We start from the raw sequence: 18,613 nt of genomic DNA, 5'->3' as shown, positions 1-18,613 counted from the left end.
TGTGGAGTTGAAAGTAAACCAGAGATAGATAGACTAGACCATCCTGTCCCATGTGCCAGAGGTGGGGTCTTGTTATAACAGCTACTTGTGACCAAAAAAGAAATACCGGACCCTAAAAAGGAAGTAAGCCATTAAAGATGTTATCACTAGTCCTTACTCAATGTTGATATCAATAGAGATAGATGTTAAGAGGATTTAGGTTCCCTAGTTGGCTTTCAATAAAAGACCAACCCTACAAGCCCTCAGTGGCAACTCTGTAGGGACCCCCTCACTTCTGAGAGCTTTCTCTGTATCTTTACTTAATAAACTTCTATCACCTTACTACTCTCCAGTGTCTGCGAGATTCATTCTTTGACTCCATGAGACAAGAACCAGCTCTCCCACTGGGCTCCACACTCAGCATAGTCTCTTTCTCTCTGCCTCTCTTGCTCATACGACCTCTATCACTAAAATAAACTGTTTAAAAAATAAAGTGTCATTTTGATAAATCTTGCTGTATAGGTCTTATAAATCTGATCTATTTGTTTTCACCAGATGCCAATATTCCTTAACATTCATTTACATTGCAGTGTAATTTTATTTTATTCCAAATGCAGCATTTGCAAAGAAACTATAATCTTACCTATTTACCCAAACTCTTTTTGAACAAAAAGGCATATGATTTATTTATATTTACTTTATGAAACATGACTTGCCACAACCTTTCCCAGGGTTCTGTTACTTTTTTGTTTTAAAAGTTTATCTATTCTCATGACTTCAACTATTAGTTATACCCTCATGATTCCTATATTTTATATTGAATCCAGACCTCATTTTAGTTCCAAGTCTGTACAACCACTATTTTCTGGACATCTTTACCATCATGTCTCACAGATACTTCAATTTTCCCTGAAATGAATTCACTTTCTCCTGTTTCAAACTCCTCCTGGGAAGAGACACCAGTATCCCATTTCAATCAGCCAAGCTAATAATTTCATAAATCATTTTATAATCTCTCCCATTGCCACTGTGTTGTGCCCAAGATTGTGAATCTGAGAAACCACCAAGGAGCCGACACCGATGCAAGCGCACGAGGGTTTATTTATAAGCTCGAGCTTGGGTCCAAGTATACGCGACACAGCAGAGCAGGGACTTACATCCGGAAGTAGGTTACAGCTGGGTTTTTTATAGGCTGGTTTAGGGGATTTTCAGAAGGGGTGGAGAAATTTCTCAAGTTCTGTTTACATTCTGATATGGGGCTTTCAAGGGCATTGAGCTCTGTTCTCATTCTAATATGGGACTTTCTGCCATGGGCGTGGGCTCTGTTGTCTTTCTTATATGGGATTCCCTGCTGAGGACCTTCTGCAGTTTTTCCTGTAAAGTTCAGCTCTTATTCCCAGGGACCTAAGATGGCTGTACTTGTGCTAATGCTAAATTTGAGGTGGAATGGCCTTGATTTTTCTCGGCCTCCACAACTGTAACTGAACAACTGGGAGTTTGCTCTCTGGTGAGTCACAGAAACTACACCAGTGTAGTTGTCACACTAAGTACACTATTCGCAGCAAATAAGGAGATCATAGTTAATAAATTTCAAAGCCATAACTCTCTGAGCAAAGCTAAACAGGTTCCTTTTATTTGGGTTAGGATGAATATTTAGATGGGGAAGCCTTGTCAATGTTTGTACAGGTGGGGATAAGGTAGGTTGCACATGCGCCTTAAGAAAACATACCTTAACCGTATGTTATGTAAATGAGGCTCAAATGAGGCTTGTGGTCCTCCTCTGGTGGAGATTTTAGTATTATAATGAGGTAAAAGTAACCGTCAGTCATTCCATGGGTCACTCCATGGCCTACTGAGCAGGTGTGAGAGGAGTGAATCTCAAATTGGTCTGGGTGGTCTAGGCCTGCTGAACTCTGCCCAGAGTTGTTATCATAGATCAAGGAGTAGTTTCTGTTTCCTTCTCAGGGTGCTATGCCCTAGGGTCTTTTGCCTGAGGTAGGAGATAAATTGGAAGGAAAATGTGGACAAAGGTGAGTGGGTGCAGGCAGGCAAACAGTAAAGTTCAGGTCTTGGGGTCTAGCTGGTGGCAACACTTCTCCCCCATCAATCAACTACTCTAGCAAGTATTCCTTCTTCTCCAGTCCATTTGCTGTTGCTTTTGTCCAGGCCAGTAATATGTTCGTATTATATTTATACATACATACATACATACATATATGGTTTATATATAAGGTTTATATATATATATATAATTGGTTCTCCAGGCCAATACCATCCAGCTCTTGTATACCACTGGTTAATGCTCTGACATCTTTTCCCAAACTCTTAAGGTAGTTTTGCCAATTTCATCTTCTCTCCTAACCATATTCCACCCTGTCACCCACCAAGTCAGTCTTTCCAAAAGACAAATCTCATTCATTCACTTGTTTATTGAGATAGATTCTAAGCTAATGAGGGAGAGTCAGAAGGATGGTAGGGAGGGACACCTCCACCCCTCCCCCACCCCTCCCCCACCCCTGCCTTAAGAGAAAACAACTCTTAAAAGGATTTTACACCACCCTAGAAAGAGCCCTCCACCTTTGTCCACGTGATAGGTAGATGACAAAAACTTCATTGGGTGACAGGTGTGTCAAGGGTTAATCAGATCAAAACAGCCCGCTGATGAGTCCATAAAAACCCCTAGGCTTAAAAACTCCAGCAGCAACCGTCTCCAGCCTCCTCCCTCTTCAGGGGCTTTGTAGTATGGCTCAATAAACTTTGCTTTGCTGCCCACCACTTTTGTCTAGTCAACCTCTTCATTCTTCAAAGCAGCATGACTGAGAACTATGGGCAGTAAAAGAAAAGAAATCCTGCTACAATGCCAGGGAGGCAATGATCACGTTTCTGTATTTGAAACCGTCAATGGCTCCTGATTATCTACGGAATCAAGGTTTAAATATTCAAACATGGCATACAAGTCCTGCACAAACTGGCTTTTCTGTATCCCCTATAGCTTCATTTCCCACTTAACCTTTGCTTAAAAATAATTTCTTATTTAAATACTTAGTTCTTTTTCTGATTTAATAAATACATCAAACCACTTCATTTGGCAATGAGTTTACCATTGCATTTTGCATATGTGCCAAAGTTACAGAAATTACTTGATAAGAATACAGACTCAGAAATTAGATCTAATCCTGGTCTTGTTACTTTCTCTTTTCTTATTGTGAAGATTAGAAAATGTACAAGAAGTCCTTGTACATTTACAGACATAGTAGACTCAACAAATAATAGCTATAATTATATTATTTGTGAAAATTATTATTAGCTTCTAAATAATTACAGATATGGTGTGAATTTTCCCCAATGTCAGATTTGCATCACAGACCATCACTACCTTGTCATATCCTGTCCTTATTAAATTACCTACCTACATATTATATACCAGCACTGCTCCTCTCTTCCTATTGAACTTCTAAAATCTGTTAAATTAGTGATGTTTGAACATAAAACTATGGTAGGTGATGAAAAATTAAAACAACACCCTTAGGTTAGAATCATACTTTAATGTTTTCAGAACATTTTTTATAACTTTATTTGATTATATTATTCATAAATTGAAGAAGCAGACACAGAACTTTATCATGATCATAGTTTCCAATTTATAGAGGAGAAAAATTAAGTTCAGAAAGCACAAGACACAAAAGTTTACACTAATTAGTAAGTTGTAGAAGTGAAAACCTGGTCTTCTAATTCACTGTCTTAATGCTTTCCCCATTATGTCAGACTATCCTTCAGACTCATTCAACACAGCTTACCATTCCAGCCCAAAATATTCTTGGATCTTCTATAGTGTATGAGCTTATATTTTTTACTTGTGACATATCATATACGGCTCTGGTGTTTAATCTTTTTTATATGCACAATTTTTTTTCCTCAATAAATAGTAAGCTCTTGAAGACAAGACCAAGCCTTATGCTTTTTTCTATCCTCTAATAGTATCTAGCACAGTATATTGTGCATGACAGATGGGTAGAGGGAGGGAGGGAGGAAGAGAGAAACAGAAATAGTGAAAAGATTCGTATCTAGACAAATTATTTATATAGTAATTTGGTTCCATAGAAAATAGCAACGCCTGTTAGAAGTATCATTTGCCAATAGAAGGGACAGTTAATGTGTGGAGATGGGAACCATGTAAAATTTTTGAAAATACATATGAAAGTAATGATAATGGTTTATTGGTACTTGTACACTGGTAAAGGTGAGGGTAGCACCAATAAACAGCAGCAGCAGTCAGAGACCAAGATAACTCCCTACTATATAGCAGAGTTACATACACTGATGTCACTCAAAGAAAACATATTCCTAAAGAAAGCAGTCTTGCTTTTGTAATTATAATGGATAAATAATTCACTAAAATAAGAGCAATCACCTAATAGGTTTAGCACAATAATTCACTAAAATAAGAGCAATCACCTAATAGGTTTAGCACAATTCAGGTTTAACCTGAATAGGCTCAGAATAGATGCATTCTGAACTCATAAGTAAAATTTATTTCTAGAAATAAGATTATATGTGAGGGGCACCTGGGTGACTCAGTAGGTGAGCATCTGCCTTTGTTCACGTCTTAATCCCCGGGTCCTAGAGCCTGCTTCTCCCTCTGCCTATGTCTCTGCCTCCCTCTGTGTCTCTCATGCGTAAATAAATAAAACCTTTGAAGAAAAAGATTATACTGTAAACACCACATTTAAAGACAATTTACTTATCATCAACTAAATAGCACTATAATAGGTATTGAAAGTGGCACAAAAAGGATTAAGACATTGTTCCTGTCCCAAACAGGTTACACTCTGATTAGGAAAACAGTAACAACACATGAAAATTACCAAAGTATAACAATTTACTGCAGCAAGAGGGGAAAAAAAATTATAATCTGAATATCTCCTAGTGTATCTTTCCTAAATATCAATATTTTAATGAATTACATACAAAGAAAACTATGTATGTAATTTTTTCCTCCAAAACATTTTCATTACTTAGGATCTATTATGACCACATTTGAAGTTTCCATAAAATAGTAAACAAAAGGATAGAAGGGAGAGAAAATTTAGAAAAAAGATCTATTGCATATTAACAATTCCCAGTTACCCAGTTATGAATTATTTCTCAATTAGAACAAAGTCTAGATGCAGTCTTAATTATTAAGAGCAAATCAAAGTTATTTTTAGCCATTGCTGTAGCAACATTATGTAAAATAAATATAGCCTTTCTATTTTAAAGCCAATTCTATGAGTCAGCAGTAGGTAGGACAAGCAAAAAGAATAGCTATAATTTTATGCAAATTACAAAATCCAAATTCATATTGCTGAATATTCCCAAAAGCTGAATTAAAGAATGAAAGAAATCCAGAATGATTATATTGATAGAATAATGCTATTAATAAACAAAATAACTTTCCAGTATTTGCCTTTGTATTATTGTAAAACGCCTAATGGATTCAAATTATAATTTATTGCTCAATTATGTGCCAAACATTCTATTTCATGTCTATTTATATCTTTTTAAAATTTTTATTTTGGGGACGCCTGGGTGTCTCAGCGGTTGAAAGTCTGCCTTCGGCTCAGGGTGTGATCTTGAGCCCCAAAATCAAGTCCCACATCAGGCTCCCTGCTTCTCCCTCTGCCTCTCTCTGTGTCTCTCATGAATAAATAAACAAAATCTTTAAAAAAAATTTTTTTTTTATTGGGCAGCCTGGGTGGCCCAGCGATTTAGCACTACCTTCAGCCCAAGGTGTGATCCTGGAGACTCAGGATCGAGTCCCCTGTCGGGCTCCCTATATGGAGCCTGCTTCTCCCTCTGCCTGTGTCTCTGTCTCTAATGAATAAATAAATAAATAAAATTAAAAAAAAATTTTATTCCAGTTAACATACAGTGTTATATTAGTTTCAAGGGTACAACACAGTGATTCAACACTTCCATACAACACCCAGTTCTCATCACAAGGGCACTCTTTAATTCCCATCACCTATTTCACCCATCCCCCACTCTCCTCCCCTCTGGTATTTGACTTTTTTTTAAATTTTTATTTATTTATGATAGTCACAGAGAGAGAAAGAGAGAGAGGCAGAGACATAGGCAGAGGGAGAAGCAGGCTCCATGCACCAGGAGCCCAATGTGGGATTCAATCCCGGGTCTCCAGGATCGCGCCCTGGGCCAAAGGCAGGCGCCAAACCGCTGCACCAGCCAGGGATCCCTGGTATTTGACATTTTAATACATTATCTCTAACTGTTTCAAAATCCTACAATGTGGAGTTCTTTATATTGTACTGATATGAAAACTGGTCTTCAGAGCGAGATATATAGAAAGGATTATCTTTCTGGTTGCATCTTGTTATAAATATCCACCTATGACTCCACAGTTTGCAGCTTTGAAATTATATTTGATTGTATGTAAGGACAACACAGACAAATGAATCCTGAAATTGTAGTAGTTTTATTTTTCAATACTCACATTCTATTGTTACTTTTCTATCCCCATAAAGACTCTTTCTTTACTTCTTTAACTAATGAGTACTGTTAAAAAGTTCCTTTATTCACTCATTCAGTCAGTCATTCAAAAACATTAGGCTTGAATTTTTTAAAACTACACACACATGTTCACATGTCTGTGAATGCATAAAAAGTGTGTAAAATAATACACATAAAATTGGGTTTAATGGTGATTGTACCTGAGTATTGCAAGAGTGTGTAGATGGTAGTCACTTTTTACTTTATATAAATCTGTTTGATTTACATTGTTACCAAAACATAAATGATATTCATCTTTAAATTATTTTAAATTTAGTTCCTAGTAGAAGCCAGTACTATGCTAGATACTGCAATAACTTCTAAAAATACAAAGATGACTAAGGCATAATCCATCTGTTTAAATCTGCCTGGGGGAGGAGGGGATGGCTTCATAAAGCAGGTGACATTTGAACTGTTTTTTCAAGTGGGGAAGGGTGGAGGTGCATTTCAGAAAAAGGAAACAGTATGTGCAAGTCACAGATAAACCTGAGAGCATGGTGTACTCTCTCTCTCTCTCTCTCTCTATATATATATATATGCTATATATATAGTATTTATATACATATAAATATTCCATATATATGTATATGGAAATGAGTGATATGAGACAAATCTAAAAAAGATGGGCAGCATTAGGTTGTAAAGGGCTGTGTGTAATATGCTAAGGAGTTTGTTAGCAAAAGGCCATTTTTTAGGCAGGTAACACTGTTTCTAGAAACATCTCTTTGGTAAGAGCACAGAAAGTGATGGGAGTGAGAAAACTGTAAAGAAGGAGATGAGTGAGGAAGCTATTGCTAAGTCCAGGAAAGAGACTGAGATTCTGAACTAGCACATTGCTACAGCTCACACTCCAAAGGCATTTCTCAGTACCACCAGCAGGATTTCATTGACCAGTTTAGTCTATGGAAGCCAAGAAATATTTTGAGGATTCTAGTATGACAGACTATCCCTACTCAAATTCTATCCTTGGTAAATAAATATTCCTAATGCTTTCATTACATCAGTCTGCTGGTTAAAAACTTACACTGATTTCTTAGAGACTATCAGACCAATGTTTCACCTTCAATAGATCTGCCTTCTCCATGTAATATTTTTCTCTCTTTAATTGCACACAGACCTACCAATGCTATTATTTATTTCTTATTTCTACTTACTTCTATTTTTTGTCTTTATTAGGTTTCATTTATATAAATCGATGCCTTCCCAATATAAACATGCCATTTAAAATTCCAAGTATCAAAAAATAAAATAAAATAAAATTCCAAGTATCTTCTGATGCTTACGTCAATCATTTATTTATTCAATAAATATTTGAGTTCTTGTGTACCAGACACTGTGCTAAGTGCTGGGGAGTCAAAAATGGGAAATGCCAAGGATCTCACAGTTAATGATACTGATAATATAGCATGGTAAATGCAATTATTAAGATACATACTGGGGGTGGAGTGATGTCAGCATTATGGCTGAATAAGACATAGCTCATCTGTGCACCCCCCACCAACAATTTGACATCCATCCATGAACAAAAGTGCTTAGATGGGAGCTGTGGGATCTAGCACTATTTGCCAAGGGACCTGGGAGTTCTACCACCTGTGTGATTGGTAAGAAGCATATCAACCTTGGTCTCAGCTGTGGACATTACAGTGGCCTGTGATCCACTCCAGCCCCTCTCAACTACCATCTAGGAGTCCCTACAAAACACTCTTAGACAATCAAGGCCCAAAGAGCCATTGTAGAAGTCCAGGTTTCCAGAAATTTTCCAGGACAATATTGAAGCAAAAAAAAAAAAGAGTGTCGACACATTGGAAAAGGAAGAACAGAGTCCTCACCTCTCCCCTAAGACAGTGCACAGCTTAAGGCCAAGAGATATTTGAGCCCATGATTTCTCCTGTTAACAAGGGAAAGTGAGAGCACATGGATGAGGAATTCACTTCCCCAGCTCTGCAGAATACTGTGAAAGGAGCTCATTTTTCTCTCAGCCCGTTCAGAGGGCTGAATCATAAACATAAGGACTGGAGAGTGGGAAGAGACTGAAGGAGAATCAGATAGGATTCTCAGAGGGTATTAAAGAGATGTGGATCTTACTAACTTTATTGTGGACTCCATCAAGAATCCAGCCAACTAGCTGCAGGGGACACTTTATCCACAGATCCTCTCACCTGGCCCATGGACACCCTCAGTCCTCAGTGCCATCCCCCCTCCCCCCACACACACACATACACACACTACGCAAACATATCTACAACCTGTATCCAGCTTCCTGTGTGCATTGATGACAGCTGTGAGAGCAAACTTTGGCATATGGCTAGTGAGCATTCACAGAGAGCCAGCTGGAATCTGTAGGCCAGAGAGAGATCACAAATTAAAGCTTTAATGCCACCTTTGGAAAAACAAGAAGGAAGCTGTCAGCACTCAACCTGGTACATTACAGGATCAAGAGAAGGTATATAAGCTTAAGAATTCTGCCACAAGAGGGAGCAAGAAGAATGGAACAGATGTGTAGAAGATCTGAGAAAAACCTCAGAAACCCTAGCAGAGCTGATGGAAGTTATTTCTCTCCTGAAGGCAGCTAGGAAAGGCTAGATGAGGTGTCTGTCAGATTATCAAGACCACAATGCAAAACTTCAAGGAACATAAAAAAGCAAGGAAAATGATACCATGAAAGGATCACAGGAACTGTGAAACCCTTCAGGAACTGATGCCCAAAACCTAGAGATCTGCAATTTATCTGGTAAAGAACTCAGAATAGCTGTTTTAAGGAACCTGAATGAGCTACAATAAAAACCCCCAAACCAAACCAAAACCAAAACACACCAGCACAGAAAGACAATTCAACAGAATCAGGGAAAAAATACATGAAAAGAGAAGCTTGATAAAGAGATACAAATCATAAAAGAATAAAACAAATTCTGGAGCTGAAGAATTCAATGAATGAAATGCAAAAATGTTATAGAGAGCATCAACATCATGATGGAACAAGCAGAAGAAAGAACCCAAGTCAGAAGACAAGAACTTGGAGATTATTTAGTCAGAGAACAAAACAACAGCAACAACAATGAAAAAGAATTAAGAAAATCTACATAATCGATGGGATAACATATGAACAAACAATTTGAGAATTACTGAAGTTCCAAAAGGAGTCAAGAAGCAGGGAAGAAAGCTTAAAGAAATAATTGCTGAGGGGGCACCGGGGTGGCTCAGTGGTTGAGTGTCTGCCTTTAGCTCAGGTTGTGACCCCGGAGTCCTGCATCAGGCTCCCCATAGGGAGCCTGCATCTCCTTCTGCCTATGTCTCTATCACTTTCTCTGTGTCTCTCATGAATAAATAAACAAAAAATTTAAAAAGAAAGAAAGAATCAATTGCTAGGAAATTTCTAAATCTGGTGAGAGATTTAGATATCCAAGTTCATGAAGCTCATAGGTCACCAAACTCAACTTAAAAAGATTATCTCCCAAACACAGTAAATAAAACTGTCAAAGATCAAAGGCAAGTAGAGAATCTTAAAAGCACAAAAAGAAAAGAAGCTTGTAATTCACAAGGGACCCTCCTCACCACAATAAAGCTATTAGCATATTTCTAGCAGAAATCTTGCAGGCTAGGAAAAGTGCTGAAAGAAAAAAACGTACCAACTGACAATACTGTCTGGTAAAGCTGTCCTTCAGAAATGGAGAAATAGTCTTTCCCAGAAAAACAAAACCTGAGAGAGTTTATCCTAATAGAATAGCCTTTCTCCTTCCTTTCTTTCTTTCTTTCTTTCTTTCTTTCTTTCTTTCTTTCTTTCTTTCTTTCTTTCTTTCTTTCTTTCTTTCTTTCTTTCTTTTTCTTTCTTTTCTTCTTCTTCTTCTTCTTCTTCTTCTTCTTCTTCTTCTTCTTCTTCTTCTTCTTCTTCTTCTTCTTCTCCTTCTTCTTCTTCTTCTCCTTCTTCTTCTTCTTCTTCTTCTTCTTCTTCTTCTTCTTCTTCTTCTTCTTCTTCTGCTTCTTCTTTAGATTTTATTTAAATTCCAGTTAGGAGCATAATATTAGTTTCGTGTGTACAATACAGTGATTCAACACTTTCATACAATACCCAGTGCTCATCACAAGTGCACTTCTTAATCCTAATCACCTATTTTATTCCCTTCCCATACACTTCCCCTGTGGTAACCACCAGTTTGTTCCCTATATTTGGGAATCTATTTCTTGGTTTGCCTATCTTTTTCCCCCTTTGCTCATTTGTTTTGTTTTTTAAATTCCACATATGAGTGAAATTATATGGTATTTGCTTTTCTCTGACTGACTTATTTCACTTAGTATTCCAATAGAATTGTCTTATAAGAAATACTGAAATGGGGATGCCTGGATGGCTCAGCGGTTGAGCATCTGCCTTTGGCTCAGAGCATGATCCTGGGGTCCTGGGATTGAGTCCCATATCAGGATCCCCATAGGGAGCCTGCTTCTCTCTGTGCCTATGACTCTGCTTCTCTGTGTCTCTCATGAATAAATAAATAAATATTTAAAAAAGAAATACTGAAATTAGTTCTTCAAGCAGAAATAATAAGACACCAATTAACCTGAAAATATACAATCCAATGGTAAAGGTAAATATATAGTCAAATTCAGAATACCTAATACCATAATATGGAGATGTGTTAACCACTTAACTCCAATGTAAAGGATAAGAATATAAAAAATAACTATAGCTATAATAATTTTTAATGAATACCAATATAAAAAGAGGTAATGATGATATCAAAAACATAAAAGGTAGGAAAGTAAAAGGACAGAATTTTTGTATGTAAAAATTAAGTTGTTACCAGCATAAAATAGAATGTTATATCTATAAGATGTTTCATGTAGGCCTAGTAGTAGCCACAAGCAAAAACTTACAATTTATTTAAAAAAAAAAGAAAACTATAACAAGAGATAAATTATAAAATGATATCACTATAAAATGATAAATGAGTCAATCCAGAGCTGATTTTTTGAAAATATAAACAAAATCAATAAACTTTTAGTTAGACTAAGAGAAGACTCAAATGAATAAAGTCAGATATGAAAAAAGAGACATTATAACTGCAACCACAGAATTACAAAGGACATGAGACTACTATGAACATACACCAATAAATTGGATAAGCTAAAAGAAGCAGATAAATTCCTAGAAATGTACAACCTGCCAAGACTGAAACATGAAGAAATAGAAAATTGAAACCTACCAATAATAAGGAGATTGAATCAGTAATCAAAAATCCCCTACCTAAGAAAAGCCTGGACCTAGAGAGTTTCCTTGGTGAATTCTTCCAAACAGTTGAAGAATAAATAGCAATCTATCTCCAATTTTTCTGATCCTTCTGAAACTCTTCCAAAAGTTGAAGAAGAGAGAACATTACCTTGTACCAAAGCCAAATAAAGAAACTACAAGAAAAGAAAACTATGGACCAATACCTCTGATGAACATAGATGCAAAAAATCCTAAACAAAATATTAGCAAACTGAATTCAACAGCATGTTGAAAGGATAATATACCACAATCAAGTGGGATTTATTCCTAGGATGAAACGATAGTTCAATATATGTAAGTCAATAATGTTTTACACCATATTAATAGAATAAAAGATGAAAATCATATGATCATCTCAATTGATACAGAAAAATCATTTGGCAAAATACAACATCCTTTCAGAATAAAAGCTATTAACAAACTGAGCAAATAAGGAATATACCTCAACATAATAAATGCCATGCATGACAAACACAGTCAATGGTGAAAGATTGAAAGCTTTGGGATGCCTGAGTGACTCGGTGGTTGAGCATCTGCCTTTGGCTCAGGTGATCCCAGGGTCCTGGGATCGAGTCCCACATCGGGCTCCCTGTGTGGAGCCTGCTTCTCCCTCTGCCTATGTCTCTGCCTCTCTCTCCATGTCTCTCATGAATAATAAATAAAACCTTTCCAAAAAAAAAAAAAGATTGAACGCTTTTCCTCTAATAAAAGGAAGAAGACAAATATGCCCATTCTCATCACTCTTATTCAACACATTACTTGAGTCCTAGACAGAGCAATTAGGCAAGAAAAAGAAATAAAAGGCATTCAGATTGGAAAGGAAGAAGTAGAATTATCTTTGCAGATTATATGATTTAAATATAGAAAATCCTAAAAAGCCTTAAAAAGCCATTGAACTAGTTAACAAATTAAAGTTGCAGGCTGCAAAATCAACATACAGAAATCAGTTGCATTTCTATACACCAACAACAAAATATCTGAAAAACAAAATAATCTCATTCATGATAGCATCAAAAACACTAAAATACTCAGGAATACATTTAACCAAGGCAGTGAAAATCTGTAAACTGAAAACTATAGAACTTTGATGAAATAACACAAATAAATAGAAAGCTATCCTGTGTTCATGGATTGTGAAAATTAATACTGTAAAAATGTTCATACTCCCCAATATATTTTGAATGCAACCCCTATCAAAATTCCAATGCATTTTTCACAGACAATAAAAAAAATCCTAAGATTCCTATGAAATCACAAAGGACCCTGAATAGTCAAAGCAATCCTGAGAAAGAACAAAGCTGGAGACATTACACTTCCTGATTTCAAACTATGCTACAAAGCTATATCAATCAAAACAGTATGGTAATGACATAAATATAGACACATGGACCAATGGAGCAGTATCAAGGGCCCATAAAAGAACTCTCGCATATACAGTCAATCGATATTTGACAAGGGATTCAAGAATATTCAGTGAGGACGTGATAGTCTCTTCAAAAAATAGTACCAGGATAACTGGATAATCATATACAGAAGGATGAAATTGGACCGCTATCTTACACTACTCACAAAAATTAACTCAACATGGATTTAAAGACTTAACCATAAAACTTAAACCATAAAACTCCTAGAGAAGGGGATCCCTGGGTGGCGCAGCGGTTTAGCGCCTGCTCTTGGCCCAGGGCGCGATCCTGGAGTCCCGGGATCGAATCCCACGTCGGGCTCCCGGTGCATGGAGCCTGCTTCTCCCTCTGCCTGTGTCTCTGCCTCTCTCTCTCTCTCTCTCTCTGTGACTATCATAAATAAATTAAAAAAAAAAAAACTCCTAGAGAAACATAAAAAGTTTCTTGACATTGGTCTCAGCAATAGTTTTTTGACATCAAAAGCACAAGCAATGAAAGCAAAAATAAATAAGTGGGACTACATTAAACTAAAAAGCTTCTGCTAATCAAAAGAAACAGTTTAAAAAATGGAAATGAAAACTATGGAATAAGAAAAAGTATTTGTAAACCATAAATTGGATAAAGAATTAATATTTTAAAAATATAAGGAAATCATACAAATCAATAGCAAAAAAACCAAACAACCCACTTTAAAAATGGGCAGAAGAACTGAATAGACATTTTTCCAAAGAAGACATAAAAATGGTCAACTGGTATATGAAAAGATGCTCAACATCACTAATCATCAAAGAAATACAATGAGATCAAAATCACAATGAGATTTCACCTCATACCTATTAGAATAGCTATCATCAGAAAACAAAGAGGTAACAAATGTTGGCAAGCATGGAGAGAAAAATAAATCCTTGTCCATTGTTGATGGGGATGTAAACTGGTCAGCCATCATGGAAAACAATATGGAGGTTCCTCCTAAAATTAAAAATAGAACTATTATGATCCACCAATTTCACTTTTGGGTATTCATCCAAAGGAAATGAAAACAAGATTTCCAAGTAATATCTGAACTCCCACGTTCATTGCAGTATCATTCATAATAGCAAAGATGTGGAAAAAGCCTAAATGTCTATCAATGGATGAATGAATAAAGATGTGTATATGTACACAATGGAATATTATTCAGCCATGAGAAAGAAGGAAATCCTGCAATTGGCAACAAGATGGAGGCAGGCAGTGGAAGATAAGTCTGGAAGTGCAACACAGGTCAGATCACAATACTTAGTACTTTATTCTGCCAGTTGATGATTTAAGCAAAGGGAACAAATGTGAGAACCCACAGGACTCTGATATACAAGTCAGATATAATGAGCTTCACTGTTTGAAGTAGAAGTGTAGGATCCAAAGGCTAACCCATAACCTCTCTTCTTTCGTCCTCTTGCCCCTCTGCAAAACCACTACTGAGGCTGTGGGGAGTTACACATTTCAAGAACAGATTTGGATTACATAGAATGCTTTGACATGTCTGTGGATGATGGATTTGAAGGCAGTCTGAGGACAGAGAGGAGATTGTAGTAGTAGTACATTAAAAAGAGAGAGAGAGAGAGAGAGAGAGAGAAGCAATAGGGATTTCTGTTTCCAGATAGGTTTGTCCTGAGAATCAGAAGAACTGAAATATAAAAATTATAATTGATGGGGTGTCTGGCTGGCTCAGTGAGTAGAATGTGTGACTCTCGATCTTGGGGATTAAGTAGAGATTACTTAAAAATAAAGCTTTTTTAAAAAAATTATGATTGAAAAGGGATGAGATTGCTGCAGAAACCATGAGACTCTCAAAGGTAAGCTCTTGAGTATTTATAACCATTCTTCTGTAGTACAAACTAGAAGGTAAAAATTTGGGCTTAACACAGGCAGCAGGCCAATACTGAAGGGCAGAGAAACAAGCAGACCTTTCTGTCGTTCACAGTGCTGGCGGGACAGAACTGGAGACTAAGGGACCTCCACATGCAACTGGTTTTCTTCTCAAGGTATGTACCAGAGTCTTAAACTGTGCCAGTCAGGAAGCTAAGGAACTAAACTTTTGAAACTATAGTGTAATTTTTTTGCAATCTCATAGTGTGGAGAGACAGAGGAAAGGGGAGTTAAAAAACTGAGGTAGGAACAGACACTCATGATCTACAGCCCTTTTTCTCCATGGAGTACTTGTTGATTTGGTTGTGGTGAAAGGCTGAGATTCAGACTGGATCTCTGACAGAGGGTGACTGTTTATGACAGAAAAACCAGTAGTACTTTTGGTGGTTTCCAGCAGATCTGGGAGTCTTCAAAAATATGGATATTTCACTCTCAAAATATCTGCCAAATTCTGCAGCTCTTCTTAAGAAGCAAAAGGCTAAAACTGGGAATCAAAAATATTGAAAAGCAGAATGGAATTTCCTGCAGTCCCTCTGCTCTGAGGAAACAGTCCTAGAGCCTTGTGTACTCTAAACAAGGGTAAGCCAGGCATAGATTGAATTGGACAAATCAGCAAACCAGCGCAAACTAAGTATAGATCTTGATTGCCTTAAAGTGATCATCCTCACCTGCAGAGGGAAGAGTGAGCCTTCTTTCATGGAAAATAACATCATCTAGTGTCTCTAACAGTTTTTATACACCTTGTCTGGCTTTTGATAAAAGCATAACTACAAGTGATTCAGTTAATTGGAATTAGCAGACAGACTTTAAAATCACTGATTAAGTATTTAAAAAATAGAAAAAAATGGAGAAAATAATTTAGGGACTTAATAGAAAACTGAAATATGTAAAAAAAAAGATAGTTCTAGAACTGAAAAATACAATCTGAAATTACTGCAATATTTGAAATTGAGTGGGATTTTTTTTTAAAAAGATTTTACTTATTTATTCATGAGAAACACAGAGAGGCAGAGACAGAGGCAGAAGCACACTCCATGCAGGGAGCCTGATGTAAGACTTGATCCCAGGACCACAGGATCACACCCTGAGCCAAAGGCAGGTACTCAACCGCTGAGCCACCCAGGCATCCCAAGTGAGTGTGTTTAAGAACAGATTGTATGCGAAGAATATCGGATTAGTGAACTGGAAAAAAGATGAATACAAAATTTCCAAACTAAAGCCCAAAGGAAAGAAGAGAGAGAGAGAGAGAAAAAAGAAAACATGTTAGGAAATGTGGGACAGTCAAAAGTTCAAATATACTTTATACTGCAGTCTTAAAGGGAAGAAATAAAATGAGGCAGAGTCAATACTTGATGAATATTTGAGATTTTCCAAAACTGATGAAATGTATCAACCTACAGATTTAAGAAGCTCTGTGAACCTCAAGCAAGATAACAACAAAGCTACACTTTGTAGCAAAACTGCTAAAAATAAAAAATAAAAGAATAATCTTAAAAGTAGTCATAGAAAAGAGACATATTGGGGCACCTAGGTGGCTCAGTGGTTGAGGTCTGCCTTTGGCTCCGGTCAAGATTGCAGGGTCTTGAAAAAAGAAATTTAAAAAATCTTTGAAAAAAAGAAAAGAGACATATTATTTTTAGAGCAGCAACAATAAAACTAACAGTTGATTTATCAGCAGAATGGTAGAATCCAAAAAAGACAGTGGATTGTCTTTACAGGGGTGAAAGAAAATGATAACTTAGAATTCTATTCCCAGTGAAAATATCCCATAAAAATAATGGCAAAATAAAAACATTTCAGGAGAAAAGGAGCACTTGTCACAAGTATATTAGCATTTAAAGAAATACTAGGGATGCATAAGTGGCTCAGTTGGTTGAGCTTTGGAATCTTGATTTTGGCTCAGGTCATGATCTCAGAGTAGTGGGATAGAGTCCCTCATCAGGCTCCATACTCAGTGAGGAATCTGCCTGAGATTCTCTCTCTTCTTCTCCCTCTGTCCCTCTCCCCCCATTGTGCTCTGTCTCTCTCTCAAATAAATAAATATGTCTTAAAAAAAAAAAGAAAAGGAACTACCAAAAGGAGTTCTTTAGTCAGAAGGTAAATGACCTCAGATGGAAACATGAAAATGCGAGAAGCAATGAAGAGCACTGGAAAAAGTAACTTTGGAGGTAAGTATACTGGCAAAATAAGAATTAATGTCTTGTGGAATTTTACTTATATATAGAACTAAATAAAATACATGACAATAATGATGAATAAGATAGGAAAGGGATAACAGAGTCCAAGAAGTATAAGGTTCTTACATTACTAGGAAAATAATAAAAGTAATAATATATATTAAACTGTAATAAGACAAAGATGAATCTCTTTATTCAGGATAATCATACACTTGAAAGAATAAAAGAATGTCTAAAATGCTATCGGGGGGACACCTGGGTGGCTCAGTGGTTGAGCACCTGCCTTTGGCCCAGGGTGTGATCCTGGAGTCCCAGGACCGAGTCCCACATCGGGCTCCCTGCATGGAGCCTGCTTCTCTCTCTGCCTGTGTCTCTGCCTCTTTCTGTGTGTCTCTCATGAATAAATAAATAAAATATCTTTTAAAAAATAAAACAAAATGCTATCAGAGGGAAAAACAGGACTATTACAAAAATTAATTCAAAAGAAGGCAAGAAAAGAGAAGAAAAATAAAACATATTTTTAAAAACCCAGGATAATACAAACCCAATTACATCATCAGTAACTCCATTAAATGCAAAGAACTAAATATTCCAGTTAAAAGACTAAAATTGTTATATTGGGTAAAAATTGAATCAAATGAAACCAAACAATATATTAAGTACAGGAGACACACATTTTAAAAAAGACATAGAAAGGTCCAAAGTTAAAAACCAGAAAGATAAACACTGTAAATGTTAGCCAAAATGAAAGCTATATTAATATTTGATAAAGTAGGGACACCTGGGTGGCTCAGTGGTTGAGCATCTGCCTTCAGCCCAGGGTGTGATCCCAGGATCTGGGATGGAGTCCCACATTGGGCTCCTTGCAGGGAGCCTGCTTCTCTTTCTGCCTGTGTCTCTGCTTCTCTCTCTATGTCTCTCATGAATAAATAAATAAAATCTTAAAAAAAATATTCGATAAAGTACACTTGAAGTCAAAAGCATTATTAGAAGCAGAGATATCCCTTAGTTAGAAAAGGGTTACTCTGTTAGTAAGATTTCATAATTTTATGTGTGTGTATATCCAATAATTCTCTTCAAAATCTTTAAAACAAAAATAAACCAATAAATAGATAATTTCACATTAATAAAGGGGAAACTTTAACGTATTACCCTTAATGTCTATGAAAACAAGCAAATACACACGGTGAACACAATTAATAAACTTGATTGATTAGCACATATTATAAACACTGCACCTAATAACAACAAATGCATATTCTCTTCAAATGTAAATGGAATCTTTATCAAAATTTACCATATGCTGGGTCATAAAGCAAGCTTCAACAAACTTCTAAGAATTA

General features: G+C 36.5%; 1 long non-coding RNA gene across 8 annotated transcripts in view; it reads left to right on the top strand.

The window, feature by feature from the left end:
- Positions 1–18,613, top strand: part of LOC140631854 (uncharacterized) — a 74,132-nt gene that overhangs the window by 2,140 nt on the left and 53,379 nt on the right. For 7 of the 8 annotated variants that reach the window (XR_012029373.1, XR_012029376.1, XR_012029371.1 and 4 more), the window contains exon 2: positions 15,149–15,209. This is a non-coding gene — a long non-coding RNA (uncharacterized lncRNA). Of the gene's footprint in view, positions 1–332; positions 473–15,148; positions 15,210–18,613 lie in introns of those variants that run through there. The other variant, XR_012029369.1, reaches the window with a different exon arrangement.

This window comes from Canis lupus, chromosome 4 (assembly GCF_048164855.1).
Source record: "Canis lupus baileyi chromosome 4, mCanLup2.hap1, whole genome shotgun sequence".
In the NCBI taxonomy this organism is placed as follows: Eukaryota; Metazoa; Chordata; class Mammalia; order Carnivora; family Canidae; genus Canis; species Canis lupus.
This window is presented reverse-complemented; position numbering and strand designations above follow the sequence as displayed.